This window comes from Oryctolagus cuniculus, chromosome 1 (genome assembly GCF_051225735.1).
Source record: "Oryctolagus cuniculus isolate XC-2025 breed Fujian yellow rabbit chromosome 1, ASM5122573v1, whole genome shotgun sequence".
NCBI lineage: Eukaryota > Metazoa > Chordata > Mammalia > Lagomorpha > Leporidae > Oryctolagus > Oryctolagus cuniculus.
Window position 1 is genome coordinate 41848944 of NC_142867.1, and position 21180 is coordinate 41870123.

Consider the following 21180-nt stretch of genomic DNA (forward strand, 5'->3'; position numbering starts at 1 on the left):
GTACATGCCACCTCGATGGGATTGAATTGGAATACCCTGGTATGTTTCTAACTCTACCGTTTGAGGTAAGTCAGCTTGAGCATGTCCCAAATTGCACATCTCTTCCCTCTCTTATTCCCATTCTTATATTTAACAGTGATCACTTTTCAGTTAAGTTTCAGCACTTAAGAAGAATTGTGTATTGATTACAGTATTCAACCAAAAGTATTAAGTAGAACAAACAAACAAAAATACTAAAAGGGATACCATATTAAGTTGCTCATCAACAGTCAGGGTGAGGGCTGATCAAGTCACCGTTTCTCATAGTGTTCATTTAACTGTTTAAAATCAAGTTTGAATGAGAAGTCTTTATCCATCTGTCTGTCTATATTTAGATGTGTATTTATCTATGTAAGATTCTTCAAAAAGTTCATGGAAATGAAGATTATGAAAATGTATGAGGCCAGCGCTGCGGCTCACTAGGCTAATCTTCCGCCTTGTGGCGCCGGCACACCGGGTTCTAGTCCCGGTCGGGGCGCCGGATTCTGTCCCGGTTGCTCCTCTTCCAGGCCAGCTCTCTGCTGTGGCCCAGAAAGGCAGTGGAGGATGGCCCAAATGCTTGGGCCCTGCACCCCATGGGAGACCAGGAGAAGCACCTGGCTCCTGCCTTCGGATCAGCACAGTGTGCTGGGCGTCGCACGCCAGCCACGGCGGCCACTGGAGGGTGAACCAACGGCAAAAGGAAGATGCTTCTCTCTTTCTCTCTCTCTCACTGTCCACTCTGACTGTCAAAAAATAAAAAAAAGAAAAAAAGAAAAAAAAGAAAATGTAAAATGTATGGATTTCAACATGATTTGTATCCAAATAATCTTACTTTTTAGCTCCAAAAAATTATGTCCTGTGTTAAAATAAACTCAAAATTTTGAAAATTATGTACACAGGCAAGTGATACAAATTGTTAATAAGGAAAATTGTATTGAAAGTAACAAGTCTTTGTAAAATTGATAATAATAAAAGAGAAAGCAGGTATTTTGCCTAGTGGTTCTTCAGTTCCTGGTTCCCTGCTTCTGCATGGTCTAGTATTGACTGCAACTGGCATTTGGGGAATGAACTAGTAGATAGGAAATCATTCTTTCTCTGTCTATCTGTCTCCTTTGTCTCAGTCTTTAAAATTAATTAATTAATTAATCAAAAAGCAATCATTGAACACTGATTAAGTGTTTGTTCCTTATCCAAAACTAATTTACTTGTCAATCCTCTGATGGTAGTCAAACAAATCTGTTTTATGTTTTAATTTTCATTTCCTTCTTTGAATGAATATTTATGTATTTAGTTGAAGGGCAGAGTTAGAGAGAGAGAAAGAGAGAGAGAGATCTTCCATTTGCTGATTCATTCTCCAAATAGCCACAGCAGATAGGGCCTGTCTGAAGCCAAGAGCTTCCTCTGGGTCTCTCACATGGATGGCGGGGACCAACGACTTGAGCCATCTTCTGTTTCTTTCCCAGGCACATTAGCAATAAGCTGGATCAAAAATAGAGCAGCTGGGACACCAACAAGTGCCCAGATGGGATGCAGGCATTGCAGGTGGCAACTTTACCTGCTATGGCAGTTTTTATATCTATAAAATGTAAATGATATGGTATCCATCTCTTCAGATTATGAGAAGCAAATATTATGATTTACAATTCTTAGTTCAAGGCAGTCAATGGTACTGTGTTAATACTAACCTGAGGGGTTGGCGCTGTGGCGTAGCAGGTAAAGCACCACCTGCAAAGCCAGCATTCCATATGGGTGCTGGTTTGAGTCCCATCTGCTGCACTGCAGATCCAGCTCTTTGCTATGGCATGGAAAAGCAGTAGAAGATGGCCCAAGTCCTTGGACCCCTGCACCCATGTGGGAAACCCAGCAGTTGTGGCCATCTGGGGGAGTGAACCAGCAGATGGCAGACCTCTCTCTGCCTCTGCCTCTCTGTAACTCTACTTTTCAAATAAATAAATCAATCTTTAAACAAAATACTACCCAACTTATTCTTTGCATTATAAATTTTTATATGTTAGAAATCATACCAAATATTAGGTATAAATATCCATAAAGTGCAAGGAAAGGGGGTGCAGATTGATGCCTCCTCACACGGGGTACAAAATGTAAGAAAAAGGGAGCATGGAACAGACAGGAGACAAGAAATGAATTCACAGCCAGACCAAATTTATTCAGAAAATAAACTTTCATAGGTCTGCCAAGTGCCACAGTACACAGACAGAACACATGGCCAAGGGCCCAGACCTCAACAAGCCTTTTCATATCTTAGGTGGGAGTTGCTAAGAGCAAAAAATAATTCTAATAGATGGATGGTAAATTAAATTTGAAAAAGCAATTACTGAAACTGTTTTGTTGTTCTCTCCTGTAATGTATGTTATGTGCTACACGTGTGGATGTGTGTATACATATTGTTGTCTACAAGGGAAAATTTATTAAGTGCTCTGTTTTAATTGGCTTACACTTGAGTTAGATATTCACAAAATATTTACAACTACATGTACTCTTTTTTATTATTTAGGAAATATAAATTTCCAAAATATAGTTTATGGATTACATTGGCTCCCCCCGCCATAACTTCCCTCCCACACGCACCCCTCCCATCTCCCGCTCCCTCACCCATTCCATTCACATCAAGATTCATTTTCAATTCTCTTTATACACAGAAGATCAATTCAGTATATATTAAGTAAAGATTTCATCAGTTTGCACCCACACAGAAACACAAAGTGTAAAATTACTGTTTGAGTACTAGTTATAGCATTACTTCACATTGGACAACACATTAAGGACAGATCCCACATGAGAAGTAAGTACACAGTGACTCCTGTTGTTGACTTAACAATTTGACACTCTTGTTTATGGGTCAAGTAATCTCCCTAGGCTCTAGTCATGAGTTGCCAAAGCTGTGGAAGCCTTTTGGGTTCACCTACATCGATCTTATTCTGACAGGGTCATAGCCAAAGTGGAAGTTCTCTCCTCCCTTCAGAGAAAGGTACCTCCTTCTTTGATGGCCCCATTCTTTCCACTGGGATCTCACTCGCAGAGACCTTTCTTTTAGGTCTTCTTTTTTTTTTCCAGAGTGTCTTTTTCTAACTCTACCATTTGGGGCAAGTCCGATTGTGTACTAAGTTGTACATCTCCTCCCTCTCTTATTCCCACTGTTATATTTAACAGGGATCACTTTTCAGTTAAAATTTAAACACCTAAAAATAATTGTTTGTTAATCACAGAGTTCAACCAATAGTACTAGAACAAAAAAAATACTAAAAGGAATAAAGTAAAAAATCGTACATCAACAGTTAGGACAAGAGCTGATCAAGTCACTGTTTCTCATAGTGTCCATTTCACTTCAACAAATTTCCCTTTTGGTGCTCAGTTAGTTGTTGCTGATCAGGGAGAACATAGGATATTTGTCCCTTTGGGACTGGCTTAATTCACTCAGCATGATGTGTTCCAGATTCCTCAATCTTGTTGCAATTGACCGGGTTTCACTTTTTGACTGCTGTATAGTATTCTACGGGGTACATGTCCATCATTTCTTTATTCAGTCTACTGTTGATGGGCATTTGAGTTGGTTCCAGGTCTTAGCTATTGTGAATTGAGCTGCAATAAACATTAAGGTGCAGACAGCTTTTTTGCTTGCCAATTTAATTTCTTTTGGGTAAATTCCAAGGAGTGGGATGGCTGGGTTGTATGGTAGGGTTATATTCAGGTTTCTGAGGAATCTCCAGACTGACTTCCATAGTGGCTTAACCAATTTGCATTCCCACCAACAGTGGGTTAGTGTCCCTTTTTCCTCACATCCTCTCCAGTATCTATAGTTGGTAGATTTCTGAATATGAGCCATTCTGACTGGGGTGAGGTGAAAACTCATTGTGGTTTTGATTTGCATTTCCCTGATTGCTAATGACCTTGAACATTTTTTCATGTGTCTGTTGGCCATTTGGATTTCCTCTTTTGAAAAATGTCTATTGAGGTCCTTGGCCCATCTCTTAAGTGGGTTGTTGGTTTTGTTTTTGTGGAGTTTCTTGATTTCTTTGTAGATTCTGGTTATCAACCCTTTATCTGTTGTATAGTTTGCAAATATTTTTTCCCATTCTGTCGGTTGTCTCTTCACTTTCCTGACTGTATATTTTGCAGTACAGAAACTTCGCAATTGGATGCAATACCAAATGTTAATTTTGGCTTTTGCCGCCTGCACCTCTAGGTTCTTTTCCAAGAAGTCTTTGACAGTACCTATATCTTGCAGGGTTTCTCCAATGCTCTCTAATAATTTGATAGTGTCAGGTTGTAGATTTAAGTCTTTAATCCATGTTGAGTGAATTTTTGTGTAAGGTGAAAGGTAGGGGTCTTGCTTCATGATTCTGCACATGGAAATCCAATTTTCCCAGCACCATTTATTGAATAGACTGTCCTTACTCCAGAGATTGGTTTTGGATACTTGATCAAATTATAAGTTTGCTGTAGATGTTTGCATTGATTTCTGGTGTTTCTATTCTGTTCCATTGGTCTATCCATCTGTTTCTGTAACAGTACCATGCTGTTTTGATAACAACTGCCCTGTAGTATGTCCTGAAATCTGCTATTGTGATGCCACCGGCTTTGTTTTTGTTGTACAAGATTGCTTTAGCTATTTGAGGTCTCCTGTGCCTCCATATGAATTTCAGCATCATTTTTTTCCAGATCTGAGAAGAAGGTCTTCGGTATCTTGATTGGTATTGCATTGAATCTGTAAATTGCTTTTGGGAGAATGGACATTTTGATGATATTGATTCTTCCAATCCATGAGCATGGAAGATTTTTCCATTTCTTGGTATCCTCTTCTATTTCTTTCTTTAAGGTTTTGTAATTTACATCATAGAGATCTTTAACGTCCTTGGTTAAGTTTATTCCAAGGTATATGATTGCTTTTGTAGCTATTGTGAATGGGATTGATCTTAGTTCTTCCTCAGCTGTGGCATTGCCTGTGTATACAAAGGCTGTTGATTTTTGTCCATTGATTTTATATCCTGCTACTTTGCCAAACTCTTCTATGAGTTCTGATAGTCTCTTAGTAGAGTTCTTTTGATCCCCTAAATAAAGAATCATATCATCTGCAAAGAGGGATAGTTTGAGTTCTTCCTTCCCAATTTGTATCCCTTTAATTTCTTTTTCTTGCCTAATAGCTCTGGCTAAAACTTCCAGAACTATATTGAATAGCAGTGGTGAGAGTGGGCATCCCTGTCTGGTACCAGATCTTAGTGGAAATGCTTCCAACTTTTCCCCATTCAATAGGATGCCGTTTGTGGGTTTTCCATAAATTGCTTTGACTATATTGAGGAATGTTCCTTCCATACCCAGTTTGCTTAGAGTTTTCATCATGAAAGGGTGTTGCTTTTTATCAAATGCTTTCTCGGCATCTATTGAGATAATCATATGGTTTTTCTTCTGTAGTCTGTTAATGTGGTGTATCACGTTGATTGTTTGGTGAACATTGAACCATCCCTGCCTACCAGGGATAAATCCCACTTGGTCTGGGTGGATGATCTTTCTGATGTGTTGTCGCATTCTATTGGCCAGAATTTTATTGAGGATTTTTGCATCTATGTTCATCAAGGATATTGGTCTGTAATTCTCTTTCAATGCTGCATCTTTTTCCAGCTTAGGAATTAAGGTGATACTGGCTTCATAGAAAGAATTTGGGAGGATTCCCTCTTTTACGATTGTTCTGAATAGTTTGAGAAGAATTGGAGTTAGTTCTTCTTTAAATGTCTGGTAGAATTCAGCAGTGAATCCATCTGGTCCTGGACTTTTCCTTGTTGGGAGGGCCTTTATTACTTTTTCAATTTCTGTGTCCGTTATGGGTCTGTTTAGGTTTTCGATGTCTTCCTGCTTCAATTTAGGTAGGTTGCATGTGTGACACATATATTATAAAAGGTAAATTCTCAAATCTTACACAAACACATAAAGACTACATGGCACCAATTACTGTCAAGATAAATGTAAACAAATATAAGATGTTGTATTAATCATAACCATACAAATTAACTGTAGTAAACACAGTACTACTATAATAATTTTGTAACCATCTCCTTATTATGATGAGCACAAGTGTAGTCAGTGCCTGCTTCATATGATTTTAATACAATTAAAAGTAATCATTCAATGCTTTTGCAAGCTTTTCCTGTGTAGAATATATGCAACATACAAAACACATGTTGCCAACTGTCAATATTATCAATAAAGCTGCCTTGTCAAAATTTAATGAAATCTTTAGATTCAAATTTACTCTTGTATTTTCTACTGCACAGAGTAGTCCCTAAAATCTGCATTTCTCAAAAGAAACTGTATAAATTTGTGGGCTACCAAGGATTTTAAGCCATATGTACACAAAGTAGAATGATTTGACCAAACTAATTAGTATACCCATTGCATTATATACTTACCACTTTTACAGTGAGATAAATTAGATTTGTGCTATTGGCATTTTGAAATATGTATTATTATTAACTATTGTATTTTAAAATTATAGACATAAAAGAACATTCAAGTGATAATTCAAGTGACATTCAAGTGATAATTTAAATTTAATTATAATGAATGCAAATCTCAAAAAAGATTTTACCTTTTTAATATAATATATTAGTACCCATAGCTTAAATATGGAAATAATATCACAAATATTTCCCAATTTTTTCTTTCATTTTATGTATGAGGAAAGCTTTTCAACTTTTTTTTTTTTACATTTTTACATTTCAACTGCAGGAATAGCCACAAAGAAGATAAAAATGAAAATATTTTCAAATTCTTGTTTCTGCTGACTCTCTTTACATTCATTTTATCTGTAAAAGATTTTTATTACCAAAAAGACAAGGTTGCAGTGATTATTCTTCAGTCTCTATGTCCCATTGGTTGGAAGAAACAAAAATAAAGATACAAATGAAAATAAATTTTACTATGATGGATTTAAAATTTTACAAATGGAACATATTCTTAGAGCCAATATTCCAATAATTGAATTTGTGCTGTTAAAGTTAACATTTCTGAAAAGCAAAGCAAATTCTTTCCCCTTTGCTGTAATTATAGTAGCTAGGTTAATTTCTTGCTCAAATTATTCTACCTTCACTTGTTTCAGGAATTTACAATGACCAACTGGAAAGGATACTTTTTGTGTTAAGATACAAAGTAACCAAAGTTCAGTATAGACTGAGTGTCTATAGCAACTAGCCATTGACAGGTAATGGGTTTGCACTTATTATTGTTACAACATTAATTAATTGTGCTGGTGCAGTGGTGTAACAGGTAAAGCTGCTGCCTGCGGTCCAGCATTCCATATGGACGCCTATTCAAGTTCTGTCTGCTCCACTTCTGATCCAGCTCTCTACTGTAGCCTGGGGAAGCAGTAGAATATGGTCCAAGTCCTTGGGCCCCTACACTCACTTGAGAGGCCTGGAAGAAGCTCCTGGCTCCTGGCTTTGGATCGACCCAGCTCCAGCCCTTGTGGCCATCTCAGGAATGAAGCAGCAAATGGTAGACCTCTCTCTCTCTCTCTCTCTCTCTCTCTCTCTCTCTCTCTCTCTCTTTCTGCCTCTCCTTTTCTCTCTGTGTAACACTTTCAAGTAAATAAATAAATCTTAAAAAAAAAACCTCACATTAATTAGCTCACTCATAAAATTAAAATTTCCACTTTGAAAGGTGAAGAATATCCTGGCATAAAAGCACATTTTCAACAAATCCAGCCTCATAATCAAAATGGATCCAGAATTACAAGTTAATGCAGAAACTGAGTAAAACCTTATCTGAATTCTATTATACACAAATTTATAATTTTTATTGTTTGAATAATTTTCTTCCAACTGCCTTATAACTTTCAGAAAATGAGCTTTCACATAAAATATTTTATATGCTTGCAAGGTACATGTTAACTGGGCAGTAGACACAAGTGTTCTCTAAAACTGAAAGATTTAGACTAAATTATTCTTGAGAGCATTCTGTTTTTTGTAATATATTCATATTTTCTTCAATATTAAATGGAAAATTTTCTTTTTTTTTTTTTGACATGCAGAGTGGACAGTGACAGAGAGAGACAGAGAAAAAGGTCTTCCTTTTTTCCGTTGGTTCACCCCCCAATGGCCACTGTGGCCGGCACACCGCGCTGATCCGAAGCCAGGAGCCAGGTGCTTCTCCTGGTCCCCCATGAAGTTGCAGGGCCCAAGCACTTGGGCCATCCTCCACTGCCCTCCTGGGCCACAGCAGAGAGCTGGACTGGAAGAGGAGCAGCTGGGACAGAATCTGGCGCCCTGACCAGGACTAGAACCCGGGGTGCCAGCACTGCAGGCAGAGGATTAGCCTTCTGAGCCGCTGCACCAGCAGAAAATTTTCAAAATATATTGAATTTAAGATTGATGTTAGTATTAAAACTTAAGCAGGTTGTCCCATGGCTCACTTGGTTAATCCTCTGCCTACGGCTCCGGCATCCTATATGGGCACCGCGTTCTAGTCCTGGTTGCTCCTCTTCCAGTGCAGCTCTCTGCTGTGGCCAGGGAGTGCAGAGGAGGATGGCCCAAGTGCTTGGGCCCTTCACCCGTATGGGAGACCAGGAAGAAGCAGCTGGCTCCTGGCTATGGATTGGCGCAGCGCCGTCTGTGGTGGCCATTTGTGGCGTGAACCAACAGAAGGAAGACCTTTCTCTTTGCTCTGTGTCTCTCTCTCTGTGTCTATAACTTTACCTGTCCAAAAAAAAAAAAAAAAAAAAAAAAAAAAACCACTTAAGCTTCATTCATATAGTTTCATATACATGTAAACAGTTAAAAGATTAGTTTATTTCTACAAACTAGTTAGATTGAGTAAGAGATCTAGTGAACGCAGAGTTTTGCTTTCTATTTTCTGCATCTAACCATTTACAATAACTTTCTCTTTCCCAAGAAATGTTTAACAGCATGTCAGATAGAAAAAACAGGTTTCTGACTGTGATTTTGTCTTTCCTACTGTACACAGAAGACTGGAATCTGTGCCAGATGATATGAATGTGCCCTAAAATCTCCAAACATTCCAACCCCACTAAATCATATAGGCCACACCTGCAGGCCAATTAAGAGGTTATTCAGAGCAATCCCATCTATTCAGTTCCCAGTAGGAAGATGAGGACTTTTGAAAAATACAGTTGAGCAAACCACACACATTTAACAACTTTTACAAGTTAAAGTCAGTGCATTCATTGACGCATTCAGAATTAGCAATTGTACACACAAGCAGCTATTCTTACCAGTGAGCATCTGCTTACACATGAAAATGTGCTGGTTAATGGAGAAGGAAATTGCAGAGAGATAGCAACATCTGTCATTGAAGATTTAGCTCTCGGAATTAATACAGAGTAGGCTTTTTTGAAACTTTCCATGGCTACCTAAGCATATTTTCTATGTCCTAAAAATGACCCTTACATTAAATCTAACTAGAAATAACCATGGTGATTATATAAATCCACATGGTTAGTATAAACATGGGCATTGTAAACACACACACACACACACACACATATTTGTCTTAAGAAAGAAACGTAAGAAAGAAATAGCTAAATTTGTAACTCAAAATTAACAGTTTAACAAAAAAAAATTTTGGCAAGGACCTATATTGGAGAGATGGAAAATTTAGAGTTCAACAACATAAGTTGGAGCTACAAAATTTTAGCTGTAACAATATAAACTTGGATACAAACCATAGCTTCTCTGTCAGTTTCCTCATCTCCATACAGAGTCTTATAAATTTTGTGGAAAATGCATTTTATGAAAAAATTCTAGGTATGAATTTCAAACTTTTATACCAAAATGGAATTGTCTATTAAATTTATTAAAATATATAATTTAAAATTTTAAATTATAAAATTAATTTAAAAGTTTATAATTTAAAAATCAAAAGTTATCTTTATTCCGTTTTTTGAGAACTTTTACAAGTATTCTTGGATCTGGGGACAGTGCTCTGGCATAGTTGGTTAATGCCCTGGCATGAAGCTCCAGCATCCCATATGGGTGCTGGTTCGAGATCCAGCTGCTCCACTTCTGATCCAGCTCTCTGCTATGGCCTGGGAAAGCAGTAGAAGATGGCCCAAGTCCTTGGGCCCCTGCACCTGTGTGAGAGAACCAGAAGATGCTCCTGGCTCCTGGCTTTGGATGGGCCCAGCTCTGGCTGTTGCAGCCATCTGGGGAATGAACTAATAGATGGAAGACCTCTCTCTATTTCTTTCTGCCTTTTATCTCTCTGTGTAACTCTGACTCTTGAATAAATAAATAAGTTTTTTTAAAAAGTATTTTCGGATGTAAAAGAGAGAGTGTGGGACTGTCTAGCACCCCAGAGTACGTGTGGCCCTAGAGACCCCATAATCTCATGGATAACTGTGAGGAGTCATATTCCGTCCTGTGTTTGAGAAGTGCGGCTGTTCTAGAGATGAAATCTCAAACTTTAGCCATAGTAGTTGGAGAGCTCAGCCATTTTGCTGCTTACTTTTCTCACCTTAACTGCTCTTCAGGGATTGTCCAAGTTACTTGAGGTCAGGAGCTTTTTCTCACTGGTGAGAATCAAGGATTTGACTCAGAGTATGTGATCAAAATTTTGTATTAAGAGAATGGATATATGTGTCAGCAGGTGTTCTTTAAATTCCTAAGTACAGTCTTCTAGAAGAATGGGCCAAGCATGCTGGAGTGAGGTATTTTGCAACTGTACTATATTTGTTTGGTTTTGGCTTTATTTGCTTATTTTTGAGAGTGATTATAAGAAACCTAAAATGAGCACTTACGTGTCTATTCAGGGGTCCAATAATCAAACAGAGAAGAACTACTTCTAAAGAGAGGGAAATCATAACAGGCTCAGTAAGAGAACTGTCCTCCAAAGCAAGAGTTGGAACAGACTTCACAATTATACTGAGTCAGTTTACTGGCTGAAGCCTGACAAAGAATCCTTGATCTCTGTTTCACTGCATCCAGATGGGTTATCATTGGGTCAACCAAAAGTAATAAACAACTGGAAGTGCTTAGTTGAAATGAAATGATGTGTTATTGCTATGTGTTAATTTGCATAGAACAAACTGCAAATTCTGTCAGAATCCAGAAAAGGCATAGAATTTTTACTCGAGTTCAGGTAAATGGAGGCCAAAGAAAATGACAGTTATCGTTCCATAACTGAACAAAGTCTGAATGAGAATAAAGCCAGCATTTGCTTGCTACTTTACAGGAAATGGTAATTACAGCTAAAGAAGACTCTTTTTATGGTTCCTCTCCTATTTTGTAGTGTTATCAGTTTGTTATAAAAACGTCTCTGAAGCTCCAGTCAAATCTTGAAGTTATGAATAAAAAAAAATCCCCCAAGGCAAGAAGATTCTTCTTCACAAGGCAAGAGGATAGAGGAGAGTTAGCTGAAATAACATTGGTCAATAGTATAAATTCAGAATTGTTAACAAGTAATAAAATTAAGAATCACATCATCAGGAGTCAGGGAATTAGTAAAAGTAATTGATCAGGAGAATAAAATGTTGAGAGCAACATCTAGCGAAGTTTGATTCATGATGGTACCCAATGAAAACAGAGTAAGACAGAGAAAATAGGGTTGTAGAGAAACAAAGCATAAAGGTCAGGAGCTGGATATTCTAGGTGGGAGCAATGGGTGATAAAGAAGCACATTTTGAAAACAGGAAGATTCTAACAGAATATAAACTGCTTCGTTGTGTGACTGCATAGGAATGAAATCAGAAAAATAAAAATCATTTTATTAATTTTGTCTTAAATCAAAAGAGGTCAATTTCCACTGAATAGAAGCAAAATTTGGGAAAGCTAGCATTTTACTTACAGCCAGGATGGGGTAGAGGGGAATCTTCAAAAACTTCGTGGACAATGCATGTTATGAAGAAGCTATACATGAACTTTAAACTTGACTGAGTTTTCTAGCAACATAGGTAGTGAAAGAACCTATGACACATTACAGAGTTCTCATGACTGAGAAGGAAAAAGCATGCCTGTCTCTAAAAGAAGGTGGTACTTCTCAGCATTAAATCATAGGTATGCCCAAAATTAATGTGATAGAAGGAAAATTTTCGCAGTATTAAAATTCACATTTTTCGGCCGGCGCCGCGGCTCACTAGGCTAATCCTCCGCCTAGCGGCGCCGGCACACCGGGTTCTAGTCCCGGTCGGGGCGCCGGATTCTGTCCCGGTTGCCCCTCTTCCAGGCCAGCCCTCTGCTGTGGCCAGGGAGTGCAGTGGAGGATGGCCCAGGTGCTTGGGCCCTGCACCCCATGGGAGACCAGGAAAAGCACCTGGCTCCTGGCTCCTGCCATCGGACCAGCGCGGTGCGCCGGCCGCAGCGCGCCGGCCGCGGCGGCCATTGGAGGGTGAACCAACGGCAAAAGGAAGACCTTTCTCTCTGTCTCTCTCTCTCACTGTCCACTCTGCCTGTCAAAAAAAAATAAAAAAAATAAAAATAAAAAAAAAAAAATTCACATTTTTCTCCAAGTCACATTTGAAGCCAAATAGAAGCATCATGGAATGAACTTCTGGAAGCAAAGAATAAGTTCCAAATTTTCACAACTAAATATTATTCATGGATGTTTTAAATTTTTCTGTGATTTTTCTTTCTAGTCAATTTTAAAATATGGTATACTATTGTTCCATGTTCATAAGTGGTGAAGGATTCACAAATAAAGTTTTATGCCTAAATAATAATAGTTTAAATAAAATAAATAAAATCAATCACAACTCTGAAAGTACATTTTATTTCTAAGAATGAATTTTAAGTCCCTTCATGTTCATTATATAAATGTAAAAGTTTGGGATCATGATATAGTATAATTGTCATTATTTTTCTTGCTTTGGTATTTATATTACAATGTATTTGTTGTTATTATTTATATTGCAATTCAATTAACACTGTTGATTTTCTTAATAGTACTTAAACCATACTATAAGTTTTTCACTTGCTTATTCATCTTTTTTTTCCCTACATGAGTGAAACTTGGGCTGAGATCATGTTTCTTCTCGTTTCCTTCTGTAGCCAACCTTTACATATCAGGTAGTCTATTGAAGTCAGGAATGGAAGTGGGAGGAATAGTGGACAGCATCTTTGGAAAGGTATTTCTCTAAAGCATAGCTCATGGCTTATAAAAGTATAAATGGATGACAAAAATAATTGTCTTAATATGAATATATTTTAAGACAAATAAAATTAATATCAATAAAGCCTCATCCAACATTAGGAAAATTTCATTGCTTTTTTCTTTGAATGATTTAATATGCTAGTATGTATTGTGAAGAGATAAAATATTGCTTCATATTCCTTGATTTCAAAGCAGTTTGAATAAAAAAAAAAACTGTTCCTTTTCAATGTAACTTTTATTTTAGGCATCAATCTGGAAGATCACTACGTGTAAATATTTGTGCTGATTTTTCTTTTACTAGAACAGAGCAGTTATTTTTAATTTTAATTGGTTTTATTGTGAAGTTGTAAAGCAACCTCTATTCAGTCTTGTTATAATTTCTGAAGTTGTTTCTCAATTTTTTACCTTTCCTTATTCACCTTCACAAGGTTTTCCAATAAATGATTATCCTAACTGTAAATATTATGAACTATTTGGTATGTTTTATTATAGAAACAAAATAAAGTTTTTCACAAAAATGTTCATACAACTAAATAGTTTTAATAAGTGAATAAATAGAATCATGGATTTATACCCTACATAGTTACAGCAAAGTATCTTTCATAGATTATTTGAATTACAGTCTTAGTATTGATTTTATTAAGTTTTTGCATTATAATAAAATAGCCTACATGTGGTTAAAAAGGACATTTTTATTTTAATTTATGATATATTGTATTTTAATGCCCATAACACTAATTGAATGAAAAGCATTCAACTTCCATTACTTAAATTAGTGTCTTAAGAGCTATGAGATCTTGCTTCAGGTTGAGTTTTCTGAGAAACAAATTCTGAGCTGGAGATTAGTGTACAGTACAAGTATTAGGGAGTACCCTTGGGATCAGCAATTGTAGATTAGAAGTGGAGCAAAAGTAGGCAGAAGAGATATTGTACTTCAACACACTATTTTTAGAGGATTCAATTAATTCTGCATGGAACTTTGGATGTGCAATGGCCTTTTAGAGTTATCCTGCATTGAGACAATACAGCCAGAGCATTATATTTTCATATTAATCAGTCACTGTGTTCATAAAGGAAGGGGTATTTTCTTGGTCAAAGTAGCTCTTTTCAAGAGGCAATTCTTAAACTCTACTGAGAAATGAATGCTGCTCAGCTATATGTTTAGCAGCCAGAACCACAAGTCCGTTCCTAAACAGGTAGGTGGACAGCATATGTGAATACCTTCCCCAGCCAACATTTTGAACCATTGAAATTTACCTCTTCATTCGAATTATACGAACTGCTCCTTTGAGATTGACAATGGCCTCATTTTTTTTTTTGTAAGGTCTTCCTTTTCCGTTGGTTCACCCTCCAATGGCCACTGCCGCCGGCGCGCTGCAGCCAGAGCACTGCGCTGATCCGAAGCCAGGAGCAAGGTGCCTCCTCCTGGTCTCCCATGGGGTGCAGGGCCCAAGCACTTGGGCCATCCTCCACTGCACTCCCTGGCCACAGCAGAGAGCTGGCCTGGAAGAGGAGCAACCGGGACAGAATCCGGCACCCCGACTGGGACTAGAACCCGGGATGCCAGCGCCGCAGGCGGAGGATTAGCCTATTGAGCCCCAGCAGTGGCCAATGGCCTCATTTCTTAGGAGAAATATAAAAGATAAAGATTACAGGGACAATCAGCAAGCCTTTGACTATGTGTCGGGTATTTGGGGCACAGTCAAAATTTACACTCATCTGGTATCTCCATTGGTTTTGTGGTTTATGTGTTGACCTGTCTCATATTCTTACATGAATAACTCAAACTCCTTCTCACCTCAACTTTTAGAAGTCACATTTTCTTTTCTTGAGCAAGGGGATACCAACAGTCATCCAATGGGATGTCAAGATATATTCTTCCTTGCTTGTGATGTGCATCAGTGGCCCTGTTACTCATGACAGACAAAAGATTGACTCCTTTTGTTGCCTATTTTAATGTTGGAACAAAAATCTGGCAGTGTTGATGCTACAAATGTAGCTGGTAATTAAATGAATCTCTTTAATTTAACCAAGAAGTCATTTCCTTTAGAGAGCTAGCCCTCAAAACCTGATGAATCCTGAATGTCAAGAACAGAAAGAACAAATTCCCTGAGACATTAGGTTTAAAGTAAGACCACTCTTTCTTATACCCTGTGCTCCTATACACAGAACTACATAGAAAGTACTGACTTGATTTTTTTAGCTGAATTCTTGAGTATAGTTAAGCTTTGACTACAAATTGCTACTTCAGCCTTGACTTTAAAAGGAAGTTTCCCAAATCTGTAATGTTGACTGACTCTAGATTGTGGGAATCATGATATGACAGTGGACCTGATGAGCATATGCATCCTCTTGCATATCCTTTGCAAAAAGTAGATCCTTTCATTTGATTTGACACTATATGGCATCTCATGCTGGTGAGTCAAATGCCCTCTTTAGCTTTCAGTATGTTGTCCTGTTTGAAATCTCATGGAAAAAAAAAAAAGCATACATGCTTGGATTGTGTGACTATGTTGGAATGAATTGTAGCTTCTTATGTGGAAGGGGTCAAAATCAAGTCAGTTTTCCAACAATAGGTCTATTGACTCTCTTGAGGGATGGCACTGTATCAGTCCTCAGATCTGGTTCTATTGCAGGCAACAGAGTTTTCCTCAGCAACATAGCTAGATCCACCTTCTCAAGTAGGGATACATGCAATTTGGTATATGCATAGCTCCCATATGTGCTTCAGGTGTTACCCCATCAATGTATCAATTATACTAACATTGAGTGCCTAATGAGAGAAAGTGATTGACTTGAATTGGTCAAGTCTCATTTTCTACTTGGTTGTTTAGTTCCTCTTCAACAGTGAATACTCTAAGTAGATATTACTCTGTGAAATATAGATATTCATACATAATATTAACATATTTATCATTAGCAGAAATGTGCAAAAATGAAAACACATATACAACCAAATTACATACCTCTTCATAATGCTGTATTCTGTTTACTAAAATTTTCATAAACAGACTTATTCATTTCTTTTCACATATGTTCAAGCTCAGCAATGAACATAAATGATATATTGATTTGGCATTTACTGTGTAGAGTTTGAGATTTTTCTATCAGGCTAAAATTAATGAAGTGTCATACCTATAAACAGGATCTGAGAATGTCAGGAATTTATAACTAATAGGATTTGCCTTAATCCACTAAAAAGAAAAATTCTGAAAGTGAGAAAGGTAAATAGTAATTTTTGCTGCACTATAAAGGAAAATGTGTTATAAAATTCAAAAATCAGTAAAAGATATTTTGAGTATAGATCATTTTCATTTATAAAAATCAACTGAAAACATATATGAACCCTTGACAAACTTTTCTCTAAATCTTGATAATATTGGCAAGGATTTTTATGTTTTTGGCAGTCAAATCATTTTTTCATCTTAGCACAATTAGAAAAGTCACTATTTTTAAAATTCTATAGTATGTTTGGAGCTATTTTTATATGTTTTATACATAGATTATTTAAAGCTATAGTAATTGCTACAATTCACATTATATTGTTCCATGAGTCAAAGTTCTGAATGTAGCCCTATGTATAGCTTACAAATTTTAAATGCATTAAAACAATGTTGATATTTATAAATAAAAGGAATCCGTAAAAGTATTAGTGATTTAAGTTCTGATTATATTCAAGATGTGCAGAGGTTTTAGTATGTGTGTATGTGTATGTGTGTGTGTTGTAGCATTGCATAAGACAGAGAATAATAAAAAACATAACTCCTGTTATCAAAAAAGATTATACTCATCTTGAAGAGAAAACACATTGTTTCTTTGTCTTTCCTTTCTTCCTTCTCTCTCTTTCCATCTATTCCTCCGACTTCCATTATTAAGTGTTTAATGGCTATTGGAAGACGGGCATAACCACTTATTCTGAGAAATCACTTCTACTTGTACAAAAGATCCTCTTCCCAGGCCAGTGCCGTGGCTCACTTGGCTAATCCTCCGCCTGTGGCACCAGCACCCCAGGTTCTAGTCCCGGTTGGGGCGCTGGATTCTGTCCTGGTTGCTCCTCTTCCAGGCCAGCTCTCTGCTATGGCCTGGGAGTGCAGTGGAGGATGGCCCAAGTGCTTGGGCCCTGCACCCACATAGGAGACCAGGAGGAAGCACCTGGCTCCTGGCTACAGATCGGCATAGCGCGTTGGCCACAGGCTCCAGCTGTAGCGGCCATTTGGCGAGTGAACCAATAGAAGGAAGACCTTTCTCTCTGTGTGTGTCTCTCTCTCTCACTGTCTAACTCTGCCTGTCAAAAAAAATTTAAAAAAATTAAAGATCCTCCTCCCATGTTGTTTGGTCAATGACTCAGGTGTTTGCTATTGTTCTGAAAGGAGAAGCATAGCGCTGCTACACCTTTAGAGAACATGTGGTGGCCTTTCCTGTGAAGCAGATGCTATAGAAATAAAATATGTTGAAAGATTCAAGAACTGAAAATCGTGTTGAGAAAAGTTGAAAAAAATTAAATAAATGGGGAGGTAGCCATGTTCATGAATTAGAAGTTTCTGTATTTTTTTAAAGACTTATTTATTTGAAAGGCAGAGTTACAGAGGGAGGTAGAGCCAGGAGAGAGAGAGGTCTTCCATCTGCTGGGTCATTCCCCAGATGGCCGCAATGGCTGGAGCTGAGCTGTTCAGAAGCCAGGAGCCAGGAGCTTCTTCCAGGTCTCCCATGAGGGTGCAGGGGCCCGAAGACTAGGAGCATCTTCCACTGCTTTCCCAGGCCATAGCAGAGAGCTGGATCAGAAGAGGAGCAGCTAGGACTCGAACTGGCACCCATATGGGATGCTGGCACTGTAGGCCAGGGCTTTAACCCACTGCACCACAGGACAGACCCCAGAAGTTTCTATATTTTAACATGTCAATTTTTTCAAAGTCTTTCTTAGTCAATCTTACATTTATCATGGCCCCATTCAGAATAGCTGCAGGATTGGGTAGAAAATTAAAGATTGATTTTAAACTTTATATGGAAATGCAAAATGCCTAAAAGAACCAAAGAATTTTTAAGCAAATATTGAAAGCTTATAATTATTCTATCAATGTAAAATGTAAAGTTATGATAATTAAGGCAGTGACATAAAAATAGATGATATATCAATGAAAAAATATAGAACCAAGCTGACTACCTATATAATAATTTAATTTTAGCAAAGGTGTCTTGCAGTTCCCAAGAACCCTAAGATAGACTTTGGATTTAATAATTTGTTAGTTGGACTTTAAAACTCCATGAAGCTGTTCTACTCAGGGCAGTGTTTTATTTCATTTAAACGACACTGATTCAGATCAGCAATGGGCCAAAGCACATTTCATGGAGTCTGAGAGTTGCAGGTAGTTGTCCTCTTAATGTGGGGCTGTGCAGACAGTGCTCACTCCTCACAGAATGAAGTATTGCCATACAAGGAGGCCCATCCAAGCCTTGGTTTCTATGTATTTCTTGGGGGTCAGTCATATATCCTTCACTAACCACATGTATGATTGACTTTATTTTCTAAATATCTCCAAAGGTCTTGATGATATCATATGGCCCAAGATGTCCACCACAGATCACACTGTTAGCATAGACTATCTGGCATGGCCCAAGGTTTCTGGGTAAACAAAGATGCTACTATCAGACAGGACATACCAAGGGCTTAAATACCATCCTCCAGTTTTTAGGAAAGGCCAATTCTTTCTTCAGTTATGCTTAATACCTTACTGCACATTTCCTAAGTCAATGAAAGTGGAAAGAAAATACTTTATAATAAATGATGCAGGAATTAGTAGATATCTAAGTGTACAAAATGAACCGTGGCTCATACATGGCTCATACAGAATAAATATTTCATAAGCATAAAATAAATGTAAATTTCAAAATTTCTAGAAGAAAACAAGGTATTTCATAAATTTGGGGTAGGAAAATAAAAAATGATAACCAAATAAAATTAAACAAAAACTTCATTAAAACTTTATGTTCAAAAGGCTGGCACTGTGGCTTAGCGGGTAAGGCTGCTGCCTGAAGTGTTGGCATCCCATAAGGGCACTGGTTCATGTCCCGGCTACTCCACTTCGATTGAGCTCTCTGCTATGGCCTGGGAAAGCAATGGAAGATGGCCCAAGTCCTTGGGCCCCTGCACCCTCATTGGAGACCAGGAAGAAGCTCCTGGCTCCTGGCTTCCGTTTGGAGCAGCTCTGGCCATTGTGGCCAATTAGGGAGTGAACCAGCAAATGGAAGATCTCTCTCTTTGCCTCTCCTCTCTCTGTGTAACTCTGACTTTTAAATAAATATACAAATCTTAAAAAAAAAAAAACCTTTATCTTCAAATGTAATTGCTAAGAAAGTGAAATCACTAAATGACCAAAAATGCTTGCATTATTTATATTTAAATTATTTATATCAATAATATATAAGGACATTTTACAACTAAGTGCTTAGAAAAAATAAACAGACCAATCAAAAAATAAAGATGACAAACAGATTTGAATAGGTATTTTATAAATATATACATATGTAAATGAATAATATGATCATTAGTATTAAAGAAAGTATAAACTAAAACCACAATGAAAAATCATGATCATATCAAAATTTGGAAAGGATGTATAAGAAATGAAAGGACTAACAACATTTTTTATTGAAGCATAAAAATAGTTCAAGCATTTTAGAAACCTTTGTTCTGGAGTTTAACATAGCCCAATAATTCATAATTTTCTAAAAGAAATCAAAACATTTCACAAAAAGTATAAAAATACTTATAACAATTTTGCTTGTAACAATATAATACTGACAGCAAGCTACAATTTTACCATCAAATGATTGTATAAGCTTTGCGCAGTGGCAGTATCGTAGCCAATGAGGTTTATCTGAGGCGCGATTATTGCTAATTGAAAATGATTGTATACACGAATTGAGGCACATTCACATGAAGGGACATTACATAGCAAGCTACAGAATGAGCTATTGCAGCATTTAACAAAATGGTTTTATCTCAAAATATTCTCTTGAATACAAAAAAATTTCTGAGTAAAACATGATGGACTCAAAAGTGTGTTTTTACATGACGTTTCAAAGCAAGGATCAATAATAATATAAATCACATGAAGGTTTTCTGACTTACTGAGTGAGACATATGCAGCAAAGTATAATGAAGGAGATGGTGCAAATAATGAAAATGTTCTATATCTTAATTGGCATCGTGATTTCTTGTATGTTTGCATTTTTCAAAACTCATAGAATGATGTACTTGAATTCTGTACATCTTATTCAATATTACTTTTCTTCATAAATAAGAACAAATCAATGAAGAGATGAAGACAAATGTGAGAGATATAAAGGAATGTAGAAATTGTACTATCATGAGATTGTTAAATTCTGTCTCCCTTATATCCAAATCTCTCTCTTCAACTGCTAGTTTTATTGGGCAGACCTGGGTCCTCTACATGCAGAATCTGGAATCAGAGTGAGGAATTTCTCATTAGATAGTTGTAAGAAAACTATTCCAAAACCTAGTTTAGTGCACACTGATATCACTTACACTTCTCAAGTTGAAAAAAAAAAAAAAAGAATGAAGGGATTTTGAGAGTAAACAAATGAATGACTACCTAGAGAATAAAGGAAACTCAATACCTGCAGTGAGGAATTTGGCACTGGGAAGAGGCACTTGAGTTTCACCAGGGTGATCAGGTATGACATAGGAAGAGGATTTACAAATTGCTGACAGTCACTCATGTCTGTTTTATGAAGTGGTAGGGAAGAAAACAAGCTTAATGACCTGAGAATAGAAAATAATGCCTTATGGATTTTTAGACTATTTTCAAATTTCTTAACTGATACACAATGTTCTTTGATACTGCAATATTTTGTAGCATGAGGATCAAATATTTTGCAATTGTTATTATTAGATGAGAAGGAACAAAAATATATACAGGCATAATACAGGCAGATGAAAGCAGATTAGATCTATAGACAAAAAATATTTAGAACTGTTTATGTCATTAATTAATCTTACACTATTGTACTATCTTCATAACATTG

The 21180-nt window shown here is 37.1% G+C and overlaps 1 pseudogene; it reads left to right on the plus strand.

Moving 5' to 3' along the window:
* Positions 1-19969: 19969 nt before the first annotated feature.
* LOC127484936 (U4 spliceosomal RNA) lies at positions 19970-20125 on the plus strand (annotated as a pseudogene).
* The last annotated feature ends 1055 nt before the right edge of the window (positions 20126-21180 follow it).